Source organism: Typopeltis vanoorti, chromosome 7 (genome assembly GCF_054136105.1).
Source record: "Typopeltis vanoorti isolate ZY-2024b chromosome 7, IOZ_Tvanoo_1.0, whole genome shotgun sequence".
Lineage (NCBI taxonomy): Eukaryota > Metazoa > Arthropoda > Arachnida > Uropygi > Thelyphonidae > Typopeltis > Typopeltis vanoorti.
This window is the reverse complement of record NC_143555.1, coordinates 125,622,108-125,640,598: the sequence shown is the minus strand read 5'-3', so window position 1 is coordinate 125,640,598 and position 18,491 is coordinate 125,622,108. Positions and strand designations below refer to the sequence as shown.

The window sequence follows — 18,491 nt, the reverse complement described above, 5'->3', positions numbered from 1 at the left end:
GTTAACGCTGCCCAAAGATGGTATTTAGTCGATGAAGTATCCAGCTGGAGAAGCATATATTAACTCGGCAGATGAAAATTTCTAAAATGGTTCCGTTTATCAGCAGGATACAAGCCTTACACTTGTGCCCATCACAGGCATACTTTTTTCCTACTCGGCCATGAAGATTTAACGAACAGACCTGATGTGTTGATTGGATTAAGTTATTAATTATACTTATTATAATCTTTATTCATCCGTAATAATGCATTGTTTTCGTATTGTGTACAAAATATCGATTAATCTGAATGCTTAGGACAACAGTAGTTACTACATTAATAGCTCTTTTCAGTATCACAAAATTAAAACTCTTTTCAGTATCAGTTGGCAAATTTTAGGAAATTTGGTTGTATAATAATTTTAAAAAAATTATTATAAATTATTAATTATTAATAATGTATAATTATTATTAATATATCTTTACAAATGTTGGAATAATGACATGTGAAATTCACTTAAATATAGAAGCTTCTTGCCAATACGACGACAGGCATTAGTGATAAAAATGTCGAACCCGCTTGATTTTTATTGATCGAGTATGGGAACATTAATTGGTCTATTTGAAATGTTAAATGGATTCTAATATGGTTCAGATACACGAGTATCTATAGTATATGTGGTCTCCTTTTTTTTTTTTTTGTAACACATTTCAAAATCTAATAATATGTATGTGTTGTTGCTGCTGCTGAGCAAAAAACTGCCACTTTCCGAAACAATTCCAGAGAAAACAATAGTCAATTAATGAATTAATAATAAACTAATGAAAAATTCAAATTGCCTGAAACTTACTTGTCTGCAAGAAATCATCCAGTATTTCTAGCTTTTCTTCTGATGACATACGATTCTTTTTTTCCTGTTCTAAAGATGATACGTGAACACTAATTTCATGCAAAAACTACTAATTTAAATCTCTGCATCACACATCATGTTGCAAAGTTATTTTGTAGGAAACTTCAATCAGATTCTAGCCCTCTTAATACTTTCAGCCTGTTGCAGTGATGTTGCTCGCGCGCTCTGCGTCCTGATAAGTTGATGTGGCTAATGTTACTGTGGCAACTCGTTGGACTGGTCTCACTGTTCAAAAGGGGAGCGTCACCAATAGAATAATAAGAGCTGGGGGGAAAAATGTGTTTTCCCTAGTTTTACATCCAAAGACGGGATGACTCGTGTTTTCCGCTTTACCTCGTAGACACTGTTCTTTGTTTACTTCCTATATAGAACAGAAATTTAAATGTAGTACAGTGAGAGGCTTAGGATGTTAGCAGGTCAGCGCATTTTTCTAGGATGCAGCCAGAAATGGATACTCGATATAAGAAGGAACTGGAGCTGAAAACCGTAATGCCAGCGGCATTTTGTTGCACTTTTGCATATCGGGTGCTAGTTTGTAGTTCGATCCGATGAAATGTTATCTATCGGTCATACTTTCAAAGTTCAGGTGCTAGCAATGAGTAACTTGTGCGGGGGACATTTAGTAAAACCGATATTTAACAAAAACCCATTTGGACCTAGTTGTTGGTATCTTTACTGCAACTTTTATGAGAGAGAGAGGGAGAAGCAATGATGATAAAGGTCTTAATTAAATATTATTAAGTAGTTTATTCATTCTAAATGCAACATATAAGTGATATAATACTTTAAAAATTATAAGAAAATAATCAAAAGCAACAGTAATGAAGTTTTGAATGATATACTTAAGAATGTACTTTTACATTTAGTGATTCTCTCTCTCTCCCCTTTAACGTTCTGATTTTTTTACTTTCATTTTCACAAATCCATTATATACCTGCTAAAATTTTGACAATCCGTCAGTGTGTATAATAACTTCAACCTCTTTTTGATGAATTTTAATAAAATTTGGTACATATGATCTTCATAGAATTTTATCGAGACATTTTAATATTGATTCAAATAGGATTATTTGCTAGTTTTCATTTGCAATCATTTGCAAAGCGTCTTGAAACAATGCGTTATTAAGAAAATTTGACATATTTGCTAAAATTCGTCTCTCAGTTTTGATTAAAATCGGACCATTTTCAGAGCTAATATTAGGCAGAAGAGCGTTTTGAAATGATGGAATTTGATTTTAGGATTAGTGCTAAAATTTACCGCGTCATCTTAATTAAGACTTAAATCAGGTTTTTAGTGTGCAAAACTAGACATGATGCAAATTTATATCTTATGAATGATAAAACTGTTCAGAATGTATAAGTCAAAAACAGTTCTCTTTATTTTATAAAGAATTTCCAATCTTAAAAAATGCTTTTTTTTTGTGGCTTCCACCCACAATAGGTTTTATTTGTAAACTTATAGTGCATTCGTACCGTGGGCGAACTAAGGATTTTTTTTCAGTTTTTATTGATTTTATATATATAATTTTTTTTACATACTTCGAAAACCCTGCTTTAGAGATCAAAAATGAAACATTTTCAAGCCACTTCAGACCTTCAGTAAGCAGGAGGAATGGTCTCACACCGGGCGATGAAATTCGTGTACTCCTAAAGATAAACATCCATACCCGCAGCCTATTTATTGGAGAGCGGATACACTAACCGCTCGACCAACCAAGCTGGGAAAACCTATGAAATGCACCTAAAATTTTTTATGATTACTTAGTTCATTTGCATATTTTTGTTTTATTTATAAGAAGCTTGACTACCACTAATATACCCGATATAGAGTGATGATAACTAGAGGTCAGTCGCCACTGTATATCTCGAGGGATATTCTAACACTTTTGTTTGACACAATCTGATTATTCACTATTTTGCCTACTTTCTTCTAGCACTTGTCACTTTTAATCCCCTACCTAAATCTGATCTTAAATATGGTGTAAAAGTTTCATTATATATTTCGAATTTTTACTTCCAAACCCAAACTTGGCCGAAAAATTTTTCTGAAAATAAAGTTTTCATTTAATTTAATCATTTAATTATTATTATTAATTACAATGTAATTAGTAATAATTAAATGATTATAGTAATGTAATTATAATAATGTACAATGTAATTATAACCACCTCGTGAGATTACATTCGCCACGGTCATAATCATTTATCGAATGTGCTTTGGTGTTCACGTTGCTATTCCTTGGGCATCTGCTTGCATTGGTATTACACCAAACCCAGATGTGTTTTTAGAATACAACGTTCACTTCTGATAAGTGATGAATTTTTGAATTTTTTTGTTGTTCCCCCCCCCCCTCCTTACATGCAGAAATTGGATAGCGTTTCGCACTACAAGTAGCTGCGTTTGTTGTAACTAATGGTGTCAATCCACGTGATGCCAGCTAGTGTTTATATGAGGAAACAGGCAATGCAAATACTCTCTTCATCTTTTCAGCTTCTCTCTCTTTCTCAAACTATGCGTGGTCACGCACAGTATGAACACACATTAACCTGTCTGATTGCTTGAGTGAATAGTGCTTCCGCTCTCCATCCAACAGGTCGTGGGTTCGAATATCACTGCATGCATGGTTGTTTGTGAATGTCTTTAGGTGGTAGATGAATTACCTTAGTCACTGGAGATCTGAAATGGCTTGATGTGAGGGGGGGGGGAAGTCCATGTTTTTTCTGTACAGCAATGTTTACGGATTATAAAACCCTTAGCGCACCCACGGGGCTAATTTATGACGTGGATGGGATTCGCATAAAAAAATATGCTATTATTTTTTATTTTATTTTTAAAAATATCTTGTATGGTTGTGCTGGCATCATCGGGGGGGGGGGTGCTTTTCACATGTTTTACCATATTTCTAAGCTGTTCTCGCATCTTTTTTTTTTTATTTCACATATCTTAATTTCTTTTGTAAAATCTTTCAGGCCTTATACTTCTTTGAGAAAGTGTTTTCATTGGATCCTTTCGTATTTTCATTTTACTTTGTAATGTTCTTATTTAATTTTTCCCGCATTTTACACGTTGCTGTTCTCAGTTAAATAACTGTTGACGTCACATTATATAGTCAGGTTATTTATGAGAGGAAAGACCGAACCACAGACAACTGACATTCACGTTAAGTATAAAATTTGGTGCTTTCTTTAGCATATGTAAAATAAAGTAAATTAGTGTCACTCCTTAATTAAGATACAACTTTTGCGTTCGTCAAGTCCCATGTATGGTTATCATTCTTTAAAAAAGTAAGGCATATTTTGCCTTTCAAAGGATGGTTGAAAATATTTAATTAAATTCATCAAATAATAAAATGCTCCATTTCATTATCGTACGAACTATTTCTTTGTTCTTTCTTAATAACTTCATGTTTTTAACTAAAGAGATCTCATCGTTAAAATTGCTTGGAAGATAGTCATGTGTACCCTTATAACCTTTCGTGTGTGAGATTGCTATTAAAAATAAGCATCCCATTCCTCGTGTTTAAATTCTTACCCTCTTATACACGAACGACCTGTTTTTAAATTGTACCGTTAGGATAAGCCATTTCTACAATGAAAAACAGCATATTTATTGGCCATGAATATACGTGCTCTAGTTGCGAAAACGTAACTAGTTCGGAAGTGCTTGGTAATGCTTGGAAGATTTTACGATGAGACTAAAATGTCCTTCGCAAATCATCCAAAGAAAATAAATAATACGTAGATCATTATTTAATAAGTGGACATATGTTTCAATTTGATATTAATTAAAGTAATAATATGACGTCTCTAAAACCTTACATTTTTCTTATCAACTGTCACGTAATGAACTCAGATGGTATTTTTGTGTTTAAATTCTTTGTTGATCAGTTTCCTTGCCCGTTTTCTGAGGGAGTAGGATTTTTGTTTTATTTTATTTTTTATTATTGTGCAGTACTGTAAATGTATTTTATGTTTAACTGTATTTAAAGTGAATTTAAAAACAACCGCAAGAAAGATTCAGTGGGCTAACGGGGAAGCGTATGCCTTCAAAGAGAGAGAGAGAGAGAGATTTAGGAACCTTGAAAAGCCAACATAGTGACCGTTTCCTTGTTGTTCCATCAGCATTATTGACCGTTTATTCCATAATCTTTGGCGCACAATTCTTTTCGGATATTTCATGTGCAGTTTTTTTATTGTTGTGCAAAACTTATTTAAATGTAATGCTTGGCTTTAAGGACTTTCTTATTTTATTCTGGTCACATCTTAGTTATTGTCTCTTAAAGTCACGCTCCTTCGCACCAGTTGTTTTTGGATAATATATTTCCTTGAACAACGGAAGATCTCCATCCCTATCATTGCAACTGATGAACCGTGACAATCTTTATTAATAATTGTACGTGTTTCCAGATTGTTATTTCAAATTCTGTACAGAATTAAACTGACAGATGATATCGAGGGTTTAAAAATAACAGTAATAGCATTGTTTATATTTCTGTGCTATTTCATTCCAGTGCTCGCAATGACCTGATTTAGGGTTCAAGTAAAAGTGAAACTTTTTTTTTCGAATTATGTTGTCACATTGCTCAAATACAAGACGAATAATTTTAAAAAATATATAAAAAAGGGCCACTCCTAAACGAAAGTAGGCTATATTAGCCATTAAAATAATAGTTTATTTTAGAGGAGTAACGGAATTTTCCCAGAAATAATACCTAGAATAATTTTTTGTTAAAATACATAGTTCCAATCAGTGTGATTGGACTGTACTCTCTCTCTCACACACAATCACACAGAAAAAGCAGATTATATCCTATCCCGATCTAGTAAAGTTTTTTTGCACGTTGTAGCAGTGTTACCAAAGCGATCTTTTTTTTAGAATAAAAATACCATTAATTTATTTTCATTATACTGTTAAGATCATATGATGGTTAATTATCAGAAATTTTCTTCGATGATCGTAACATCTTAATAATAATAATAAAATGGACCGAGAGACTACTGCAGACTAAAATATTTAAACTGCTTTTAGATGAGTTTTGCAAAAATGATCAAAGCTACGAGGCGAACTATTATGACTGTTAACTGCGTGCATTTTTTCTGACCAGTTTTTCTGTTTTTTGGGGGGGAAATTCGGATGTAAAATCCGAATTTCCAAAAAAAAAAAAAAAAAAATCCTAACCCAACCCACCTTTATCGAGTCACCTAATTTTTCACATTCGAACTAGTGTCAGTTAAAATATGAAACAGAATGATAGAAAAGGTACGAATAGAAAATAATACGTTTTTTAATAGAAAATAATACATTATTTAATAAGTGGACATTTTGAGTGCATAAGCAAAACGATGGCTTCAAGTTCAGTTGCTGTCATGATGAATGACATCAGAAGCAGTGCTATTGCGAAATGCACCTTTTTGTTAATTCCGAAAATCATTTCTCCGATTTTTTTTTTTTTTTATATAGATAAATAACGGGAAAAGCCTCGCATTGCAATTAATTCATACATACCTCTTTAGTATGAGCTTCAGGGGCTCACGTGTCAAATTTAAGAAGGCCTAAAATTACAAGCATAATCCCCACGAAATCCAAGGACCCAACATACGACGCTGCGAGTTGGAATCCTAACATGAGGCGGTGCCTCATGTTAGGATTCTACATTGATAAAGATGTAAGTTTAAAGTTGTTTGGTTTCCACAGAGTTTTTAGTTTTAGGGAATTTCCGTAGTTCAGTTGGTATCGACGATGCCCTTCGGTTGGAATGGCCTGGATTCGAATCCCTTCTACGACGAGAAGAACCTTTATCAGGGCTTTTCAATTAAAGGTGAGTTAGTTGGTTTCGTTCGGAGATGACGTAATTTTTTTCCAAGAAACTCGGGTTTTTCATCCCACAAACCGGCCAAGAGAACACAGCAATTCAGAGACATAGCAGACAAAAAAGGATTAACTTCCCTGCCGTATACAATAAGCAGGTTTCTAAGATTCTAAATTACTTGGTCGTGACAGGCTTTTGATATGAGATAGTTTTCATTTGGCGTAGAAATATTGGGTACATTTTAATTAGTTGACTTTGTTTCCATTCTAAAGTATATACAGGGTGTTCGGGATAAATTTGACATATTTATAATTAATTATATTTTTCCGTAAGTTACATGTATTAACACACACTTCTCTTCATTTAAAAGTTTGGACCCTTCTTCATTCATATACAAGATGTCAGAAAGGATGGATAGCTGGAACCCACCTGAATCATGGAAGAGAATAACTTGTATCATGATGATTCGTGCCCGCCATCAAAATAAGGATATTACGACTGCTGCCCAATGCTCCCTGAATACAGTAAAAACAATCAGGCATGAACTAGAGACTTGCAATGGTGACTACGAGGATGTAGCAAGAAGAAAGATCCCTAGCAGACGATCTGATTGCGTTCGTGCAGCAGAATTCCTCGCAAATCTGCAGGAACAGGTGTTGAAGAACCCTGGCATTGGAATTCGGGCTTTGTTCGTGGAGTTGCTAACTGTAGTCAAGCCCTGGATAACAAGGGTAGCCAATGGTAGACCGTATGTATGGCAGCAGGATTCGGCCCCTTGCCACACCTCTGGGAAAAGTCAAAAATGGTTGTCTGAAAATTTCTACGACTTCACCAGTCCAAATGTTTGGCCTCCAAACTCCCCAGACCTTAACCCCATGGATTATTTTGTATGGGGCGCAGTTGAAAAAGACACCAATCGCACTTCCAGTAATACAAAAGCCCAGTTAATGGATAAAATCAAAACAGTTTTTGCGGCCTTTCCCAGGGAGACTGTAGCATCGGCTTGTTCGAGGTTCCGAAGCAGAATTGAAGCTGTGATCGATGCTAATGGTGGTTATTTTGAGTAAATCTTGTTGATAGTATTGTAATTAACTCTGCCTGTAATGTATTTTTGTCAATTCATTAAATTTAATAGATACAAAGAAGATTTTCTTTTTCCTTACGAAACTGTCAAATTTATCCCGAACACCCTGTATATGTACAGACATCTTCCTTGGCACACAGTCGGTAAGACATATATTTTATCATAAAGATTGGCCAAGCAACGAGTTAACGAATCTCACACGGAGGTAAATTTTCCTATGTCAAACTTTGACTTCTCTCTTCATCCGAAAGTAAAAATATATCCGGTAAATAGAAATAACACTAATTTCCCTGAAGAGAAATCCATTTTATGTGAAGTTCCATAACGTCCAACTAACTGCTTGGGTCATTTCATCCTTTATTCATGATATACATTTGTTCCGACTGGATGGATTTTACTGAAATTCTCTAATTGGATTATACAAAATAAGATACAAAAGGATTATCAGTATTACAGTTTTCGTTTTAATCGAATCATGTGAACTGACAAAATGTGGAAAAAAATGTTTCGAAAATATACAAGGTAATGATTCCGCTCTAGCAGGATAGAATTTTAAAATTTTGGTATTTATAATTTCGACTAAAATATGTCCACTTAGATCGATTGCAGTTACAATTGAACAGTTTTTATTTCTCAACGATAATTGCATTCCTTGCCCAGAGAAATAATAGAATTTGGTATTTAGGATCTCTGCTAAACTTCATATAGTTATTTCAGTTTTATTTGTGAGACATTTTCTATGGCAAAATTAAGCAAAATAAAATCATATGAATATATGATTTGGTTTTGCTTAAGCCAAAAACAAAACAACTCTCGCTTTCGGTTGTGGTTATAATGAAGGAATCACTAGTGAATCATATAATGAATGAATCATTATACAAGAATGGCATTACATAATTCACCTTTTATGATTGTCTTTCATAAAAGATTTGTTTGAATTATCTTATAGCCGCTAAGCTAAGTGTGCCTGTGTGGGAGTGGAGAAATATCTTTGTTAGATATAATTCTGATTATGGTTCAGTAAATATTTCTTTTCATGTAACGTGTTATTTACTTTATTCCGACGGCTAAGCGCCTAGTGAAAAAATAAAATAAAATAAAAGAATAAATGCAAGTCAGTAGAAATGTAGGTGACCCAGGTCGACACCGTTTTAGACGTATAACCGCTTGTATTACAACACTCGTAATTAACTTTTATTATGGTTTGAATTTTCTTTCTATAATAGTAGCGAAAATATTTTTTGAACTACCGTATATATAAATAAATAGAACATGCGATCTTTACAAACAAGGAAATCTGCTTTCTGGTCAAATAAACGAGAATGCCCAACGTTTCCGATAACTCTGAACACATATCCATGAACATATCAGCAGTTTTAAAGGAAATTAATAGAAACTCCTTATGTGTTTCTTGGTTTCCCGAATAGGAATAAACTACTTGTTGCCGTATTCCTGTATTCCCAGCCGCACACTCCTTAAGAATCCATTGTTAAAAGAAATGAGTTCGAAATTGACCAGTAAAAACTGACGAACATTGTCGTTGACCATCGTGGCGTGTCATTCCACTAACTCACTTTATCGTACCTACGTGGGAACGCTCACTCCAACCATCACCGTAGTTATGGGCAAAAAAATAGGACATTTGTTACTGGGAAATTGCTTCTGTATGCTCATCTTAACTTGCGTAATACGAGTCTTAACTGTTTACTTGTAGGCAGTTTCAAATGCAAAGCTTGGAACACCGTATTGTCTCAATCCCTTACAATGTTGGCCTACTTAGACCCTACTGTGCCCTTTCCCAATTTGATACTACCGGATCCTGCAACTTCTGTGGGATAGGATTATATTATGCATTTCCGTAAATCATAAAAGGGTTTGTTCTGTCTCAGACGTTGTTGCAATTACTGTTTAATATACTTTCGTTTTCTGTCGTCATAGAAACCCAAAGATCGCGTTTAAAAGTAGCCAAATGTTTCAATAGTTATAAAGCAAACTATTGGTTTAAAAATCGCTTGAGATGATTTTAAACCAACTCAGTTGTCCAAGTCCTACTACGTTCGTTTAGCCAAGTGTGACTATCTAGCCCTTTTTTGCTTAAAGAAGATTTATTTTTTGCTTCAACAAGCGAAACAAAGTAGGTTTTATCTTGGCTGTAAACGTTCTTGTTGTGGAAGTCCAATCGCTATGGCAATGCATACAGCATGCGCTTGTCAAAATATATTTGTTAAGTGGATATGCTTAGCTTTAAAATAGAAGCAAATATGTGTGAAGAATGACTGTATGTGTGTGTAATGGCCCTTTGTAAATCCTTTCAACAGGAAAATCGGATTTTTTTTTTTATTCGGAAAATTATTTACTCCGAAGAATACGAAGAGAAAGAAGTACAACGCACAAGATATCAGATCGAATTTTAAGTACCTTCATTTCATCCATAATACAAATATACTATAGGTCAGTGGTGTTCAACCTTTTTTACTACGCGAACTACTTTTCTATAAAAAGTTATTCGGCGATCTACTCTCTTATATGGATCACGTTTCCCACCTGATATCTGATTACGCACAAATATACAACTAAAAAAAAAAAAACTAAAAACTTTGTGTATTTAAAAATTTATTTATCACTTTTAATTATTTTAATACAACAAAAAAAAAAAAAAAATATATATATATATATACAGTATATATATATATTGGAATAAAATATTTATTTCTCTATTTTGGAAAACCAAAGTTAGAAAAAACAACACATTGATTAGAAACTCACAAGTTACAGGAAATGCTGGTTGATTAAAAAAAAAAAAAAAAGTTAATGTGAAATTTGGCATTGTTTGGACCTCGCAATATTTTCATCGTCAAGTTGATATGAAAAAGTGGCCAATCGCAGACAATCATCCAAATGATCATTTGTAATTTGGTTTCTTAATTCATTTTTTATGACGGTCATATTTGAAAAAGCGGATTCTGACAGGTATGTCGATCCGAAACACGACAGAATTTTTCGCGCAATATCAGTTAGTATTGGGAATTTTTCATGTGCATACTTCCAAATGACTTCATTGTTTATTGATTTTAAATGTGAACTATTCTGAATGTTTATTATCTCAAGTTTTACTTCAGCTTGGTTTATATCAAACAGCCCACTAATTTTATTTGAAATTTCTGTGCTGTTCAAGTTTTCTTGAAATAGATTATTGATAAAAGATACAATCATTTCGGTTTTATTAAAATCTTTAAATCTTGAATATATTTCTTCCTCGACTAATTCTGTTTCACAAATAAATTCTTTTAAATCATAGCGAAGCATTTCTTGATTTTGTTCAAAAAATTTTAATAAATATGGGAGATGTCTAAATTTGCGGTCATTTATATATTTCTTTAATAAAAGTAATATTGTTATAAAGTTTTTATTGAACTTAACATGTCAATTAAAGTTTTATCTCTACGTTGTAACTCTAAATTTAAATTGCTTAATTTCGTACAAAAATCTACTAAAAATAATAAGTGTAACAACCATCTTTTATCACCCAATTGTGGATAAATATCCCCTTTTTAATCAAGAAAAAATTTTATATCGTTAATTAATACAAGAAATCTTTCTAAACATTAACTTTTGCTGAGCCAGCGAACATTATTGTACAACAGAAGTACCCTATCATCATCTGCCTGTAATTTAAATAACCGCCGTTGCAGGGCTTTTCCTCGAACAGAATTTACAATTTTAAATGTAATATCCAAAACATATTTTGTGTTTAATCTTTTACTACACAGTACTTGTTGGTGAATAATACAGTGGTACGTTAAAAAATCTGGATATTTGTCATCATTTTTACATAATGACATGAAGCCTGATTTATTACCTATCATTGCAGGAGCACCATCAGTAGTAATAGACTCAAGTTTAAAAAGCGGAAGTTTGTGTTGTTTCACAAATTCATCAAATGCTGAAAAAATTTCTTCTCCCTTAGGCCTTCCCAATAATGGTATAATTTTCAAAAGTTCTTTACTTGAATAATCTTGAAATACCATTAACTGAGCAATATCAGTGAGGTCGTTTGATTCATTAAATTGTAATGAAAACGCAATACACTGGTGAATGTCTGACATTAACCTGGCTTAGAAACTTTTCTGAGAAAATTGAAACTCTTCCTTTCGGCAATTTGAAACCTTGTCTGCGGCATAGAAGTAGTCTGTCTCTCTCTAGCGACGTCTCGAACCGAGAAGCTCCTTTCTGGAAGCGGGAAACTTCTCTCTCAAGCAACGTGGATCCAGGCAGTCTCGCTGATGGCGACTCTGGACCAGGCAGCCTCCTCTCTGACAGCAATTCTGGGAACCCTACTGCTTGCTTCAATCCATTTTTATTAGGGGTCGTCTGAGACCTCGCATGAAGTTTGGCAACCCCCAAAGAATCGGTATGAGTCTTTCATCTTAAGTTTCAAGTTCGGCACGACTTTTGTTCTCCTCCGTTTTCTTTTGATTGTAAGTTGCTGGCCATCGGAAAGTTGTTTGAACTCTTTCTGACTGACTTCGGAGATGTTTATACTTAGAGCCTGCAAACCTTTCTCATACATACAAGTTTCAATAACAATCTTTCTAATGCTGCTATATACAGCTTCGGCGACAAAAACATTGCCTTTGTTTTTAACACTCTAACATGTTCTTATTAAAGCAGTATATACAGTTAGCTTCAAAAGAGTTATTTATAAAAACATCTAATACAAACTATACCGAGACAAACAAAGTTTATTTTTTTTACAATATTCACATGGGACTTAACCTAAGTAAAAAATTGATGTAATGTGCTTTGGAATATTTAATATTTAAGCTACAATCGAGTTTTTACACTTAGCTTATAATCGCATTCACTCGGCTCGCTGTTTGACTTCCACTGATCCAAATTAATTCATTTACCCGGACTTATAAGAAAATTACTGATTTGACAATTTTAACAAAAAATAAATAAACAATAGCAATACACTTAAAGCGGATTAAAAATAATACAAAATAATGATAAATAAAATATTATGTTTTCAGATTTAATTAAATTTGTAGGGAGGAATACACAAGAGATCGACCAAAAATCGCTCCGCGAGCGACCGGTCGATCGTGATCGACAGGTTGAACACCCCTGCTATAGGTTTTACATCCCCCTTCGTGTATGGAATTACTATTGCAATTTTTGAAATAGCTCGATCGATCTTAACCCAGTGTTGAACTGCGTATTTCTCTCGTTCGTATAGCTCCTAATGTTGAATACTCAACATTAGGAGCTATACGAACTGCCGGCCTGGTTGGACGAGTGGTTAACGTATTCGCTCTCCACCCACAAGGCTGCGGGTTCGAATTCCGCCGTGGGCATGGATGTTTGTGATTGCCTATGGAAATACTAGTGGTGGCGGACGGTAGATGGCGTTGGTGTGGTTAGTGGATTGAGTGGTAAAGCAGGTGCCCATCCTCGATGAGTCTTTGGACTCCTTGGAGGTGTCAAATAATAATAAAAAAATAATAATGTTTACAATCAATAATTTATAATTTTTACAAAATGGTTCTACATCACTGAACAGATGTAGAACCATTTTGTGGGATAATAGTAATGCGATCGTCTTTCATAAAGTCTCTATGCTTCTCAGGACATCGAAGATTTTCATATTATCACTTGCTATTTCCATACTATAATAATATACTCTTAAAACAGTTTGCCGAATAAATAATCTAAATGACATACAGCATATTAAAATATGCACTATTTACCTACCTGGATCGCTATATTTCACTCTTCTTAAATAGAATTAGTAACAAAAATAACCTTAATAACCTTAATTCTACATCGAGGGATAAAAATAAATTAAAAAAAAAAATGCAGAATACTTTTCTGAAGGCCTGCGCAGAAACTGTAAGCGAATATCCATCATTCCCAGAAGATATGTGTCTCGCCCCATACACGCATTCACTTCCACGACTTTCCAATGATGCTTTTTATTAAAAAAAATAATGTATAATAATCCGTGAATAAATCTATATATGTAGATCTCTATTGGTATTTATTTTATTTGTTATTTAGTCCTCTCATACCTTCCATACTCCATGCATTAATAAACATCTTGCCTTCTCTTCGCGTTACGGTAGGCAGTATGTTAGGCACATTATCAAGAAATTTGTTCCAACCATCACAGTCATCTAATTAAAATCTCCGAGCAGTTGAAGAATGCCAGAGATTTTAATTGGAAGGACACGCGTTCGAATCTTGGAATAAAGGAACCTTCGAAGAGTGTGGAGAGACTTTCAGTTTTCAGTATCGTTTAGCTATTCACAAACTTCTACTCTGCATTTTATTATTATTATTATTATTATTCTCCAAAAATTATGAATGAAAAAGCACTCTCCCATACTTACTAGCCTCGTGGTACACTCATGGCGCTATATATTATTACTTCGATTATAGTCACCGATAACTCCGCAAAAATCAGAAAAAGGCGAAGACCATAAATCACATTTTCACCTAATAATACTAGTTAGGATTATTGTGTAATCGTGAAAAATTAAATTAGTACGTTTTTTTGCTAGATCGCATATGTTTTCGTCGATATCTTCGCATTCATTTTTTTTTTTTTTTTTTTTTTTTTTGTCGATGAAAGCGGAGACCAACTACTGGCTATTAAAATTCCTGAATATAACGATATACAGTTTGTTATGAAATCAGTCTTTGAACTTTTCATATTAGGTCACGCCTTTAATTCCAGTTGCTAGTCTCCTTTCTACTCCTGGGACCTTCGTACCACTATGCAGTATCCAAAGTCCTGCAAAATTTCGTTATGACTCATTCATAATATTCCACTAGCGGCTGATATCTTGCATTCAAAATTAATTTTTTTGTATACTTACGGCTGTGAGTTCGAATTCCACTGTAGGTATAGATAGTGTTAGATGAATTTTATCTCACAGTGCAAGACCACGATCCTGTTTATCGGGTCCCGAAAAGATTTTAAAAAGTTCCAAATTTGGTCTCTAGCAAGGTTACCGGATTATCTAATCCTTGAATTAGATTATCTGTTCAGTCTCGAATACTAATGTATTATAGGGTTACACTATTTCATGGGTGGAATCCACAGAAAAAACAATATACGTAATGTATACCCACATCGATTCAGTGAACTCCTAAAACAGGACTCTGACGTACATTTCCAATATTTTGGTCCTTGAAAGTCTTCTGGCATGTTTTCTTCTTAATGTGTGCTTCCTAGATTAGTTAAAAATTCTGTTTGATTTTTAGACTTTTAGTCGTATGTATTTAGTTTTTGTAAATTGTCCAAGAATAAATGCAGTCAGTCAAAGCTAGCTAACTGTTTGACTAAATAATTTGATTCCCGTGGTTTTAAAAAACGTGCTCAGTAAATGTTGGCTAAAGTTATCCGTACTTTTCTTGTGGTCTTCAAGGAGAGTCTCGTAAAAACAAACTTTTTTCTGTCGAATGATTCTGTTTAAACATGTGTCTGGCATTACCAGACTTCCTCATATTTGATTAATGCTGCGATCAGCGAGGTGTGTATTCCAAACACTTGGCTGCTCTGTGTAAGAAAGGATAAGTCACATACCAAACACGATTATCTGTTTTATTTTCTTCACTTCCCTCAGTATTTTTCTTTGATGTGGACAAGACGAAAGGACAAGTGTGTGTGTGTGTGTAGAAGAGGTCATAAAACTCGTCAGTTGTATAGAATATTTGTTCTTCGATGTTCTAATTGGAAATGGGATTCTGATGCGAAGTTGAATGAAGTGCCATTAAAAAAAAAAAAAATATATATATATATATATATAAGTAAAAAATATAAACTGGCTTATATTAACTTGAGATATTTTGATCTCCTAAAAAGTTTTTTTTTTTTTTGTTGCCACGTGGTTCTTTATTAATTCCATTGAAAGAATGTAGACAGTAAATGCAAGATTGTGCAAAGAGAAGGAAGAAATGGTAGATCACATTATAAGTGGATGTGCAGCAAAATCGCACAAAATGAATACCGTAAAAACATAATAAAATGTTCAGTATATTAGATAAATTAGACAAACGATCATGTACTTAAGATTATAAAAATGATTTACACCAAACAGAAAATGCAACTGTTTAACAATGAGACTTCTGTGGTGAAAATAAAAAAGAGGAGTTAGACAAGGTTGTATCCTTTCACCAAATCTATTTAATATCTATAGTGAGACAGTGATGAAAAAGATTGAAAAACAAAAAAATACGAATTGGTACCGATGGTATAAAATACAACAATCTTAGATATGCTGATGATACCATTTTAATAGCAGAAAACAGAAACAAATTAATTAAATTACTGCAGCTACTAATTGAAGAGCGTAAAGAATTTGGATTAGATATAAATGCAAAAAAGACTAAATTTATGAAAATCTCAAACGAAAGCAGATCCGGGCCAGAAATATTCAAAAACAATATGAAAATTGAACATACAACAGAATACAAATATTTAGGCACCTACTTTACTGCAGATGGAAAGCAAGATAAAGAAATAAAAATAAGAACAGCCATAGCTAAAGATGCATTCTGGAAAAATAAAGATCTGCTCAGACATTTTGTGAGTATCGAGACAAAGAAAAGAATGATAAGAACATTAGTGTGGCCAAACAGAAAATGCACACATATGAAAATGCACACCAATTTTCACATATGAAAATGAGACCTGGATATTCAAGAAGAGAGTAAGGCAACAGATAATGGGCTTTGAAATGTGGTGCTATAGGAGAGCTCTGAAAATTCCATGGACAGAACATGTGACAAATACAGATGTCCTACAGAATGAGAACACAGAGATCTTTATTACAGGAAATGATCCAGAGAAAGAAGAGATTGGCAGGACATGTACTGAGAGGTTCAGCAGGACAGAGGATACTAACAGTTTTAGAAGGAAAAATTATGGGAAAAGGAACAAGAGGCAAAAAACGAAGGACATGGCTTGAAGATATAAGATCATGGACAGGATCACATGGCTATGCAGAAACAAAAAGGAGCGCCACCAATAGAGAGAACTGGAAGGACGTGGTGCTGCACCCTCTCACTGAGAAAGCTACATGAAGAAGAAGAAAAGGCACGATAATGTAGGTAAGAAAATTCACTGGCATTTATGTAAAAAGTACAGGTTTAAAGTATTTAAAGACTGTTGGAGGCATAAAGTTGACCAAAAGGTGATTGAGAATGAAAAAGCTAAAATGCTCTAGGATTTCAAAGTCCAGACTGACAAAAGCTTGGAATGTAATACACCCGATATAACAGTGGTCGAAAAAAGTGAAAACAAGAGCGTTCAATTTCTCCAAATATCAGTACCAGGAGATACCTGAATTGACGAAAAAGAAACTGAAAAAATTACAAAATATCCCGAGTTGCAAATCGAAGTTGGACGAATTTGGCAAAAGAAAACGAAAGTTGTTCCCATAATAATAGGCGCCATCCCCAAAACACTGAAAAAAATCTAGAAACACTCGAGTTAGATGGATTAAAAACCAGACATTTCCAAAAGGCCACTTTGTACGGCACAGCATTCATATTCAGAAAATATTTCCACAGTTCATAGGCCAGTCGTGCTCAACCTTTTTTACTACGCTAGCTACTGTTCTATAAAAAGTTATTCGGCGATCTACACTCTTATATAGATCACGTTCCCCCAACCTGATATCTGATTATGCACAAATAAACAACTAAAAAAAAAAATACACAACTAAAAACTTTGTGTATTTAAAAATTTATTTATCACTTTTAATTATTTTAATACAACAAATATATATATATATATATATATATATATATATATATTGGAATAAAATATTTATTTCTCTATTTTGGAAAACCAGAATTAGAAAAAACAACAGATTGATTACAAACTCACAAGTGACAGGAAATGCTGGTTGATTAAAAAAAAAAAAAAAAAAAAAGTTAATGTGAAATTTGGCATTGTTTGGACCTCGCAATATTTTCATAGTCAAGTTGATATGAAGAAGTGGCCAATCGCAGACAATCATCCAAATGATCGTTTGTAATTTGGTTTCTTAATTCATTTTTTATGACGGTCATATTTGAAAAAGCGGATTCTGACAGGTATGTCGATCCGAAACACGACAGAATTTTTCGCGCAATATCAGTTAATATTGAGAATTTTTCATGTGCATACTTCCAAATGACTTCATTGTTTATTGATTTTAAATGTGAACTATTCTGAATGTTTATTATCTCAAGTTTTACTTCAGCTTGGTTTATATCAAACAGCCCACTAATTTTATTTGAAATTTCTGTGCTGTTCAAGTTTTCTTGAAATGGATTATTGATAAAAGACACAATCATTTCGGTTTTATTAAAATCTTTAAATCTTGAATATATTTCCTCCTCGACTAATTCTGTTTCACGAATAAATTCTTTTAAATCATAGCGAAGCATTTCTTGATTTTGTTCAAAAAATTTTAATAAATATGGGAGATGTCTAAATTTGCGGTCATTTATATATTTCTTTAATAAAAGTAATATTGTTATAAAGTTTTTATTGAACTTAACATGTCAATTAAAGTTTTATCTCTACGTTGTAACTCTAAATTTAAATTGCTTAATTTCGTACAAAAATCTACTAAAAATGATAAGTGTAACAACCATCTTTTATCACCCAATTGTGGATAAATATCCCCTTTTTAATCAAGAAAAATTTTTATAT

The 18,491-nt window shown here is 33.4% G+C and overlaps 2 protein-coding genes across 2 annotated transcripts in view; one reads left to right on the top strand and one right to left on the bottom strand.

Moving 5' to 3' along the window:
- The window catches only part of LOC150105039 (uncharacterized), a 61,787-nt gene extending 60,562 nt beyond the window's left edge, over window positions 1-1,225 (bottom strand). Inside the window, exon 1 of the mRNA XM_090395462.1 lies at window positions 829-1,225. The gene's annotated coding sequence lies outside the window, so the exon portion shown is untranslated. The remainder of the gene's footprint in view (window positions 1-828) is intronic.
- The window catches only part of Rab3GAP1 (RAB3 GTPase activating protein subunit 1), a 584,727-nt gene that overhangs the window by 402,507 nt on the left and 163,729 nt on the right, over window positions 1-18,491 (top strand). The window lies entirely within an intron of this gene.